This window comes from Rhinopithecus roxellana, chromosome 8, assembly GCF_007565055.1.
Source record: "Rhinopithecus roxellana isolate Shanxi Qingling chromosome 8, ASM756505v1, whole genome shotgun sequence".
NCBI lineage: Eukaryota > Metazoa > Chordata > Mammalia > Primates > Cercopithecidae > Rhinopithecus > Rhinopithecus roxellana.
In genome coordinates, this window is record NC_044556.1 from 41456279 (window position 1) to 41468694 (window position 12416).

The 12416-nt window shown below is 44.1% G+C and overlaps 1 protein-coding gene across 3 annotated transcripts in view; it reads right to left on the reverse strand.

Annotated features, from left to right (window-relative positions):
- The window catches only part of DAP3 (death associated protein 3), a 52063-nt gene that overhangs the window by 32750 nt on the left and 6897 nt on the right, over window positions 1–12416 (reverse strand). Inside the window, exon 2 of one of the 3 annotated variants that reach the window (XM_030937150.1) lies at window positions 10364–10465. The exons of 1 other annotated variant lie outside the window; for it this stretch is intronic. The gene's annotated coding sequence lies outside the window, so the exon portion shown is untranslated. Of the gene's footprint in view, window positions 1–10363; window positions 10476–12416 lie in introns of all 3 variants that reach the window. One more of the 3 variants, XM_030937151.1, reaches the window with a different exon arrangement.

Below are 12416 nucleotides of genomic sequence, written 5' to 3' on the forward strand. Positions count from 1 at the left end.
CCCAGCACTTTGGGAGGCCGAGACGGGCAGATCACGAGGTCCAGAGATCGAGACCATCCTGGCTAACACAGTGAAACCCTGTCTCTACCAAAAAAATACAAAAAACTAGCCGGGCGAGGGGGCGGGTGCCTATAGTCCCAGCTACTCGGGAGGCTGAGGCAGGAGAATGGCGTGAACCCGGGAGGCAGAGCTTGCAGTGAGCTGAGATCCGGCCACTGCACTCCAGCCTGGGCGACAGAGCGAGACTCCGTCTCAAAAAAAAAAAAAAAAAAGAAAGTCTAGGTAGGGTGCAGTGGCTCATGCCTCTGGGAGGCCAAGTCAGGTGGATCATGAGGTCAGAAGATCGAGACCATCCTGGCTAACACAGTGAAACCCCATCTCCACTAAAAATACAAAAAATAAGCCAGGTGTGGTGGCGGGCACCTGTAGTCCCAGATACTCAGGAGGCTGAGGCAGGAGAATTGCTTGAACCCAGGAGGCAGAGGTTGCAGTGAGCCAAGATCATGCCACTGCACTCTAGCCCTGGGTGACAGAGCAAGACCCTGTCTTAAGAAAAAACTTGTCAAGCTGATTTGGTTTGGCTATGTCCCCACCCAAATCTCATCTTCAATTGTAACTCCCATAATTCCCATGTGTTGTGGGAGGGACCCCATGGTAGATAACTGAATCATGGAGGTAGTTTCCCCATACTGTTCATGTGACAGTGAATGCATCTCACAAGATCTGATGATTTAATAAGGTGTTTCCCCTTTCGCTTGGCTCTCATGCTCTGTTGCCTGCCACCATGTAAGATGTGACTTGCTCCTTGTTGCCTTCTGCCATGATTGTAAGACCTCCCCAGCCACATGGAATTGTGAGTCCATTAAACCTCTTTTTCTTAATAAATTATCCAGTCTTGGGTATGTCTTTATCAGCAGCATGAAAATGGACTAATATACAGGCTAACCTCAAAATTCATATGGATGTAATCCCAGCACTTTGGGAGGCCGAGACGGGTGGATCACTAGGTCAGGAGATCGAGACCATCCTGGCTAACACGGTGAAACCCCGTCTCTACTAAAAAATACAAAAAAAAAACTAGCCGGGCGAGGTGGCGGGCGCCTGTAGTCCCAGCTACTCGGGAGGCTGAGGCAGGAGAATGGCGTAAACCCAGGAGGCGGAGCTTGCAGTGAGCTGAGATCCGGCCACTGCACTCCAGCCTGGGCGGCAGAGCGAGACTCCGTCTCAAAAAAAAAAAAAAAAAAAATTCATATGGAAATGCAATAGACCAGGTATTCTTGAAAAAGAACAAATTTGGAGGCCTCATACATCCTAATTCCAAAACTTACTACAAAGCTACAGTAATCAAGATAGTGTGGTATTGGCATACATTTACATCATGGTCAACTGATTTTTTTTTGAAATGGAGTTTCGTTCTGTCACCGAGGCTGAAGTGCAGTGGCGCCATCTCAGCTCACTGTAACCTCTGCCTCCTGGGTTCAAGCAATTCTCTGCCTCAGCCTCCTGAGTAGCTGGGATTACAGATGCCCACAATCACACCTGGCTAATTTTTTGTATTTTTAGTAAAGACGGAGTTTCACCATCTTGGCCAGGCTGGTCTTCAACTCCTGACCTCATGATCCACCAGCCTTGGCCTCCCAAAGTGCGGGCATTACAGGCATGAGCTACCACACCCAGCCTGGTCAACTGATTTTCAACATGGATGCTAAGACAATTCAATGAGGAAAGAATAGTGTCTTCAACAAATGCTGTTGGGACGACCTGAAATTCACCCACAAAAGAATGAAACTAGACCCTTACTTTACATTATATACACAAATGAACTCAAAATAGATCACAGACCTACTCATAAAAGCTCCAGGTACAAAACTTGCAGGGGCAAGTTTTTGAATTTTCTTTTTTTTTTTTTTTTTTGTGCCAGAGTCTCGCTCTGTCGCCCAGGCTGGAGTGCAGTGGCGTGACCTTGGCTCATCAGCTCACTGCAACCTCTGCCTCCTGGGTTCATGCCATTCTCCTGCCTCAGCCTCCCAAGTAGCTGGGACTACAGGCACCCACCACCACGCCTGGTTAACTTTTTGTATTTTTTTTTAGTAGAGACAGGGTTTCCCCCTGTTACCAGGATGGTCTCAATCTCCTGATCTCGTGATCCACCTGCCTTGGCTTCCCAAAGTGCTAGGATTACAGGCGTGAGCCACTGGGCCCGGCCCAAGTTTTCTAATTTTCTACAGAAGAAAGTAAATCTTCATTATAATGTGTTATGCAATGGTTTCTTAACCATAACATCAAAAGCACAAGCAAAAAAACTGAAAATGGAGAAATGAATTTTATCCAAATCAGACACTTGTACTTCAAAGGATACCATCAAATAAGTGAAAGACAGCCCACAGAATGGGAGAAAATATTTGCAAATCACACAAAACTTAACTTATATCCATAATATATAAAGAAGTCTTACAACTTAACGATAAGTCAACTCAAGGCCAGGTGCAGTGGCTCATGCCTGTAATCCCAGCACTTTGGGAGGCCAAGGTGGGCGGATCATGAGGTCAAGAGATTGAGACCATCCTGGCCAACATGGTGATATCCTGTCTCTACTAAAAATACAAAAATTAACTGGGCATGGTGGTGCACGCCTATAGTCCCAGCTAGTGGGGAGGCTGAGGTAGGAGAATCGCTTCAACCCAGAAGGTGGAGGCTGCTGTGAGCCAAGATCATGCCACTGCACTCCAGCCTGGTGACAGAGTGAGACTCCGTCTCAAAAAAAAAAAAAAAAAAAAAGGCAACTCAATTTTAAAAATAGGCAGAAGGGTCAGGTGCAATGGCTCATACCTATAATTCTCACACTTTGGGAGGCTGAGATGGGAGAATTGCTTAAGCCCAGGAGTTTGAGACCAGCCCGGGCAACATAATGAGACCCTGTCCTCTACCAAAAATTTAAAAAATTAGCCAGGTGTGGTGGTGTGAGCCTGTGGTCCTAGCTACTTGGGAGGCTGAGGTGGGAGGATCACCTGGGCCTGGGAGCTTCAAGCTACAGTGAGCTGTGATCACACTGCTACACTCCAGCTCAGGTAACAGAGTAAGACCCTGCCTCAAATTAAAAAATTAAAAAGGAAAAATATCTGAATAGGCATTTCTCCAGAGTAGTTATATAAATAGCCGATAAGCACATGAAAAGATGTTCAACATTACTAGTCATTAAGTGTTGGGAAAAAGGCTTATGGGGTGCCTGTATAAACTGGCCATAAAAATAAGGGACAATAAGTTGTGTAAAGCCACAAGAGGCCTCTGAGGAGGAAGTTCTTCTTATCACCATTATGTTCCCATGCTCTGAGCGCATCCTGCTCTCTTATCTACAAACACTGTACTCAAGAAGAAGGATGCTCCTCTGAAGCATTGGAATGTGGCTAGATATGCAGGACCCTAGTTAAGCCCGCTCCCACCAGCTAACTAAAGATATGCTGTTTGAGTACAAAGGAGATTCACTTACACTGCCACTGCTATAGATTACGTGTATGACGTACTGCCTCCCTTTCATTGTTTTGCTCTGAACATCTGCTTCTTAGATCTAAGTGACTGTACTCAGTAAACAGTGTGAAGACCAGAACTCTGGGCCTCTTGCAGCCTCCATTTTGTGACTGGCTTCCTGGATCCCACCTTTATGAACTCTTAACCTGTCTCTTCTCATTTCTTTGTTGCCACTGGACTTCGGATACCCTACGGATGGTGTTGAGGCTGGTCCCCAACATTCTGGTGCCCAACGTGGGGCTCGAAAGAATCCAGTGAAGGAACACTCGAGTGTGTGAAATGGAGGATCGACAGACAAAGGACTCGCCAGGACGAAAAGGTTTTAAGCTCTGCAGGTAAGCGTGGCACTCCGAGAAAGCTAGGGACACAAATGCAACAAACTGAAAGTAAGTACGCCATGTATTTGAGCTTGCTATGGCAGCTCTTGAAGCATGGTGGGGTAAAAGTTGATACGAAAAATCTTATGGATTTGTTTTATGCTGTGGAACAACTTTGCCCTTGGTTCCTGGAACAGAGAACTTTGGAATTGAAAGACTGGGAAAGAGTTGGAAAGGACCTTAAAAGAGCACATAGAAAGGGAAAGGAAATTCCTTTGCCTGTTTGGTCAGTTTGGTCATTGGTGTGTGCAGCACTGGAGCCTTTTCAGATAGATGATGAGGCTGAGTCAGAGGAGGAGAGAGGGGAGTTTAATGATCAGGCCTCTGAGCCGCCTCTACCAAGTACTAACAAAAAGGGAGAGTCCGGAGTGTTGCTGGAAGTCCGGGACCCCGAACGGAGGGACCGGCTGAAGCCATGGCGAAGAACATGAATTGTGAAGATTTCATGGACATTTGTCAGTTCCCCAAATTAATACTTTTATAATTTCTTATGCCTGTCTTTACTGCAATCTCTGAACATAAATTGTGAAGATTTCATGGACATTTATGACTTCCCCAATCAATAGTCTTATAATTTCCTATGCCTGTCTTTAATCTCTTAATCCCGTCATCTTCCTAAGCTGAGGATGTATGTCGCCTCAGGACCCTGTGATGATTGTGTTACCTGCACAAATTGTTTGTAAAGCATGTGTGTTTGAACAATATGAAATCTGGGCACCTTGAAAAGAACAGGATAAAAGCGATTTTCAGGGAACAACGGAGATAACCATAAAGTCTGACTGCCTGAGGGGCCGGGCAGAACAGAGTCATATTTCTCTTCTTTCAGAAAGCGAATAGGAGAAATATCGCTGAATTCTTTCCTCAGCAAGGAATAACCCTGGGAAAACAAATGCATTCCCAGGGAGAGGTCTGTAAAATGGCCACTCTGGGAGTGTCTGTCTTACGCAGTTGTAGATAAGGGATGAAATACACCCAGGTCTCCTGCAGTGCCCTCAGGCTTGCTAGGGTTAGGAATTCTAATTCTAGCGAATTAGCGAATTCTAGTCAGACCGGTTGTCTGCTCTCAAACCCTGTTTCCTGTTGCGGGACATGGACCTTCATCAGTAATTCTAGTTTCGCCCTGGCCTTACGATCTTGCTCTGCCTCTCTGCCCTTGTGATATTTTATTGCCTTTGAAACATGTGATCTCTGTGACCCACTCCCTATTCGTACAACCCTCCCCCTTTGAAATCCATAATAAAAACTTGGTTTTGTGGCTCAGGGGCATCACAGAACCTGCCAAAATGTGATGTCACCCCAGTGACCCAGTTGTAGAATTTATCTGTTTTGTACTCTTTCTCTTTATTTCTCAGACCAGCCGACACTTACGGAAAATAGAAAAGAACCTACGTTGAAATATCGGGGGCTGGTTCCCCCAACGCCAGAGGTGATTTCTGCCAATCCCCTCAGTCTCCCTAAACCTATGCAGAAAATTGTTCAGCCCACAGCTACTTCAGAGAAATGTCTGGAATGCCCACCTCCTCCTCAGCCAAGTGAGTGCAGGGGGAGGGAGCCTGAAACTCGGCTTGCCGTGCCCATTACTGTCCAACCCACAGTTCACTATGGTGAAGGAGCAATGCAGGCTCGCCCTGAAGCATCCTGTTTGGGTCGAACAGTGACGGCTCCCTCAGAAAAACTTGGGGGCGCTCCATGAAATAGTTAAAAAGCTACTAGAAAAAGGATATATTTCACCCACTTTCTCTCCTTGGAATTCCCCAGTATTTGTGATTTTAAAAAAATGTATGGTAGATGGTGCAGGCTGACCGACTTACGGGAGGTCAACGCTGTAATTCAACCAATGGAAGCTGTACAACCAAGACTCCCATCCCCCACCATGCTCCCTAAAGACTGACTGCTTGTTATTATAAATTTAAAAGACTGCTTCTTTACAATTCCTTTAGCAGAGACAGATTTTGAAAAATTTGCCTTTACTATCCCTGCCATTAATAACAAGGAACCTACAGCCAGATATCATTGGAAGGTTTTATCCCAAGGTATATTAAACAGTCCCACAGTTTGTCAAACTTTTGTAGGCAAAGCTATCCAGTTTGTTGGAGATTAATTTCCAGATTGTTACATCATTCATTACATGAATGACATACTATGTGCAACAGAAAAATACAGACCAACTTATTCAACATTATTCATCTTTGCAAAAGCCAATTACAAATGCTGGATTGCTTATAGCACCTAACAAAATTCAAACAACTCTTCCTTTTCAATATTTGGGGATACAAGTACAAGATAGAGCCATTAAGCCTCAAAAGGTTCAAATCAGAAAAGATTCTTTAAAAACCTTAAATCATTTTCAAAAATTGTTAGGAGATAATCATTGGATTCAGCCCACCTTAGGAATTTCTACTTATGCTATGTCTAATATTTTCTCAATATTGAGGGGAGATTCCAACTTACACAGTAAAAGAGAATTAATACCCAAGGCCATGAATGAGTTAAGAGTAACTGAAAAAAAGTTCAGTAAGCCCAGGTCAGTAGGATTGACTCAGTCTTGCCTTTTCAATTCATTACGTTCCCTACTTCACACTCCCCAATGGGGGTTATTGTTCAAAATAATGATTTGGTTGAATGGTCTTTTTTGCCACATAATACCATGAAAACACTTACAGTGTATGTAGATCAGATGACAATTTTAATTGGACAGGCTCGTATGCAAAGTGTTAAACTTTGTGGCACTGAGCCCAATAAGATTATAGTTCCAATAAATAAAAATCAGGTTAAACAAGCATTTATTAACTCAGTTACATGGCAAGTTGATTTAGTAGAATTTATTGAATGTATTGATAATCATCATCCTAAAAATAAAATTTTACAGTTCTTAAAATTAACTACATAGGTTCTTCCAAAAATTACTCATGATGCCCCTTTGGAAGGAACCATGATTGTTTTTACTGATGACTCCAGTACTGGGAAAGCGGCATATATGGGACCTTGTGATAAAGTTATCCACACTAATTTTTCCTCAGCCCAAAGAGCTAAATTACAGGCAATGATTGCAGTATTAGAAGATTTTAATCAGCTAGTTAATACTGTTTCAGATTCAGCTTACGCTGTATAAGCTACTCAGCATATTGAAATTGTCTTAATTAAATATATTATTGATAAACAGCTTTATCAATTGTTCAACTCTTCACAAACAGCTGTGCGTGCTCGGGATTTTTCTTTCTATATAAGCCATATCCGAGCACATACCAATCTTCCAGGACCCTTAACTGAGGCTAATGAGCAAGCTGACTTGTTGGTTTCCCCCATACTTACTAATGCCCAAACTTTCCACTCATTAACACACCTTAATGCAGCAGGACTTAAAAAGAAGTGTCAAATTATGTGGAAACAGGCCAAGGACATTGTACAACATTGTCCTCAGTGCCAGGTACTACAAGTAGCGCATCAAGGAAATGGTGTTAATCCTCGAGGGTTGGCACCTAACATGATCTGGCAAATGGACATCACCCACATTCCTGCATTTGGCACACTTTCTTATGTCCATGTGACCATAGATACCTATTCTCATTTTATATGGGCTACTCGTCAAACCAGCAAGACACCACCACATATAAAAAGACACTTGCTTTCCTGTTTTACTGTCATGGGAATTCCACAAAAATTAAAAACAGACAATGGACCAGGCTACTGTAGTAGATCTTTCCAAACATTTTTAAAACAATGGAGCATTGAACACAGTACGGTTATCCCCTATAATTCTCAAAGGCAAGCGATTGCTGAGCGAGCCAATTGAACCTTAAAAATGTAATTACATAAATAGAAAATAGGAAGAGATATGGAATATTCCACTCCTCATATGCAATTACAGTTGGCTCATTACCTTAAATTTTTTGAACATCTCCCGGAATCAGGTTACTACAGCAGCTGGACAGCATGTAAAAGGACAGAAGGTAAATGTTCATGAAGGAAAACCTGTGTGGTGGAAGGACTTTAAAACAAAGACCTGGGAAAGAAGGAGAGTTATAACATGGGGAAGAGGGTTTGCTTATTCTCCAGAAGAAAACCAGTTTCCAGTTTGGCTACAAGATACCTTAAATTCTACGATGAGCAAAATTCCAAAGAAGAGAAAAGGCTTTTGGAACCAAGATCTCTACCCCCTAGCATGCCTGATGGCTCGAATGAACATTTCAGCCAACCAGATGAAGACCAACAAAACCTGTCAAGCAAGCCCACCAACTTGGGGACAGATCAAGAGGCTGACCCACCTTGCAGAAGAAAACCTGAAAACACAACAAAAACCACTAACCTCGAGTAACCTGACGGTAGCTATGATAGCGGTAATTACTATGGCGGTAAGTCTCCCTGTGGCTACAGCAGACCAAAATTATACCTATTGGGCATACATCCCATTTCTGCCATTAATTAGGCCTGTCACATGGTTGGAACCCCCGGTTGAGGCTTATGTTAATAATAGTGTTTGGATGCCTGAGCCTACAGATACTCATGGGCCCTCTCACCCAGAGGAGGAAGGAATGTTAATAAATGTGTCCATGGGTTATCAGTTCCCCTGCTTTGCATAGGGCCAGCTATCGGTTGCCTAAAAGGCTACGGACAACAGTGGCTAGTTAAAATTCCAGGTCATAATCAAACACCAGTATCCTATCATTTATTTTCTAGATGGAGCCCGGATCACTCAGAGCTCAGTTCAATTGTAACAGTTTAAGCCCAGAAAAGAGAGGTGTCAACAACCTCAACAAAGGTCAAAGGATTTAGAAATATTGATTTGAAAGGACTGAATCTCTTTTTTTTTTTTTTTTTGAGACGGAGTTTCACTCTTGTTGCCCAGGCTGGAGTACAATGGCGCAATCTCGGCTCATTGCAACCTCTGACCCCCAGAGTTCAAGGGATTCTCCTGCCTCAGCCTCCCAAGTAGTTGGGATTACAGGCATGCGCCACCACACCCTGGCTAATTTTTGTATATTTAATAGAGACGGGGTTTCTCCATGTTGGCCAGACTGGTCTCGAACTCCCAACCTTAGGTGATCCACTGGCCTCGGCCTCCCAAAGTGCTGGGATTACAGGCGTGAGCTACTACTCCCACCAGGATTGTATCTCTGATCACGCTGTGGTACCGCAAAATAATTCCTATGGAATTGTCATTGATTGGTCCCCTAAGAGGACCTTTGCAGTTAATTGTACCAATCAGAATGATAGATGCAAGACAGGACTACAAAAGGAACTATACTATCAAAGACATGACACTGCTTACACTGAAAAACGTGCCCAGTTTCCCATAATTTCGACCGATTTTGGTACAGCCGGCCTACATCCAAAAATGATTAATCCAATAATAGGCCCTGAACATCCCAAATTATGGAAGTTAATCATGGCCCAATCTCATATTCGGGTTTCGGAAGAAAAATATTATCTTGAGGGAAAAGGTGAGACTTCAATTTGTGTATCAGTTCCCACCAGCTAACTAAAGATATGCTGTTTGAGCACAAAGGAGATTCACTTAAACTGCCACTGCTACAGATTACGTGTGTGACATACTGCCTCCCTTTGACTGTTTTGCCCTGAACATCTTAGATCTAAGTGACTGTACTCAATAAATAGTGTGGAGACCAGAACTCTGGGCCTTTTGCTGCCTCCGTTTTGCAAATGGCCCCCTGGCTCCCACCTTTATGAATTCTTAACCTGTCTCTTCTCATTCTTTTGTCGCCGCTGGATTCTGGATACCCTACGGGTGGTGTTGAGGCTGGTCCCCCAAAATTAAGAAAATGCAAATAAAAACCACAATGAGATAACACTTCACACCCACTAGAATGACGAAAATCAAAAGAACTGATAATAACATGTGCTGGACAGAATCTGGAAAAACCAGGATTCTTTTTTTTTTTTTGAGACAGAGTCTCGCTTTGTCGCCCAGGCTGGAGTGCAGTGGCGCCATCTTGGCTCACTGCAAGCTCCGCCTCCTGAGTTCACGCCATTCTCCTGCCTCAGCCTCCCAGTAGCTGGGACTACAGGCGTGCACCACCACCCCCGGCTAATTTTTTTTTTTTTTGTATTTTTTAGTAGAGACGGGGTTTCACCGTGTTAGCCAGGACGGTCTCGATCTCCTGACCTCGTGATCTGCCCACCTCAGCCTCCCAAAGTGCTGGGATTACAGGCGTGAGCCACCGCGCCCGGCCAAAACTAGGATTCTTACATGTTGCTGTTGCGATTTTTTTTTTTTTTTTTTGAGATGGAGTCTCGCTCTGTCGCCCAGGCTGGAGTGCAGTGGCCGGATCTCAGCTCAATGCAAGCTCCGCCTCCCGGGTTTACGCCATTCTCCTGCCTCAGTCTCCCGAGTAGCTGGGACTACAGGCGCCGGCCACCTCGCCCAGCTAGTTTTTTTGTGTGTGTTTTTTAGTAGAGATGGGGTTTCACAGTGTTAGCCAGGATGGTCTCGATCTCCTTACCTCGTGATCCACCCGTCTCGGCCTCCCGAAGTGTTGGAATTACAGGCTCAAGCCACCACGCCCGGCGCGATTTTTTAAGTGGTAAGGCCACTTTGGAAAAGTCTGGCAGTTCCTCAAAAGGTAAAACATGGAGTTACCATATGAACCTGCAATTCCACTCTCAGGTATAAAAGAGAAATAAAAACAAGTGTATGTATAACTTGTACACAAATGTTCATAGCAGTATTATTCATAAGAGCCAAAAAGTAGAAATACCTCACATGTCCATCAATTGATGAATAAACATAACGTGGTATAGCCATATAATGGAATATTATTTGGCAATACGAAACAAGTTCTGATTGCATGACACAATCTGGATAGATCTTGAAAACAAAGTAAAAGAAGACAGTTGCAAAAGACCACATATAGTATGATTTCAATTACATGAAATGTCCATAATTTGCTTATTAATTATGTAACTGATTTAGTGGTTGTGAGAGGCAATGGGAGGGAGAAATGGAAAGCAACTTACTGATAGGATTCTTTTGGGGGTGATAAAAATGTTCTGAAGTTAGATAGTGGAGGCTGGGCATAGTGGCTTAGACCTGTAATCCCAGCACTTTGGGAAACCAGGAGTTCAAGACCAGCTTGGGCAACATAGGAAGATCTCATCTCTAATAATAATCAAAAAAATTGGCCAGGCATGGTGGCTCACGCCTGTAATCCCAACACTTTGGGAGGCTGAGGCAAGTGGATCACTTGTGGTCAGGAGTTCAAGACCAGCCTGGCCAACCTGGTGAAATTTCATCTTTACTAAAAATACAAAAATTAGTCAGGTGTGGTGGCTGGCGCCTGCGATCCTAACTACTCGGGAGGTAGAGACATGAGAATCGCTGGAACCCAGGAGACAGAGGTTGCAGTGAGCTGAGACTGTGCCACTGCACTCCAGCCTGGATGACAGAGCAAGAGTCAGTCTAAAAACAAAAAACAAAACAAAACAAAAAGGCGGGTACAGTGGCTCACCCCTGTAATCCCAGCACTTCGGGAGGCCGAGGCGGTCAGATAACAAGGTCAGGAGATCGAGACCATCCTAGCTAACACGGTAAAACTCCGTCTCTACTAAAAATACAAAAAATTAGCCGGGCGTGGTGGTGGGCGGGCGTGGTGGTGGGCGCCTGCAGTCTCAGCTACTCGCGAGGTTGAGGCAAGAGAATGGCGTAAACCCAGGAGGCGGAGCTTGCAGTGAGCCCAGATCGCGCCACTGCACTCTAGCCTGTGCGACAGACTGAGACTTCGTATCAAAAAAAAAAAAAAAAATTAGCTGGATGTGGTGGCATGTGCCTGTAGTCCTAGCTGATCATGGCTGAGGTGGGAGGATCCCTTGAGCCAAGGAGCTTGACGTTGCAGTGAACCAGGACTGCACTACTGCCTTCCAGTCTTGGCCGTGAGATCCTATCTCAAAGCAAACAAACAAAAAAAGTATAAATTTGCAGAAGAGTTGCAAAGGCAGTACAAAGTGCTTTCTTATAATTCTCATTAAACTTTCCTTAATGTTATATACATATGACTACAGTACAATTTTCAAAATTAAGAAATTAAAGCTGGTACAATACTATTTACTCAATTGCAGACTTTATTTGGATTTCCTCAGTGTTTCTGCTAATGTCTTCTTTCTTTTTTTGAGACAAGGTCTCACTCTGTCACCTAGGCTGTAGTGTGATGGCGTGATCTCGGCTCACTGCAACCTCTGCCTCGATCCTCCTGCTTCAGCCTCCCAAGTAGTTCAGACTACAAGCGTGTACCACCACACCTGTCTAATTATTGTGTCTTTTTGTAGAGATGGGGTTTCACCGTGTTGTCCAGGCTGGTCTCAAACTCCTGGGCTCAAGCGATCCACCCTCCTCTGCCTCCCGAAGTGCTGAGATTACAGGCATAAGCCACTGCACCCAGCCTAATGTCTTCTTTCTGTTACAGGATCCAGTAGAAGATTCCACATCTGGAGATCTTCTTCTGTCTTTATATCTATCACCGACATTACCTACCCTTTAAAAATTTTGTAAAAGGCATAAAT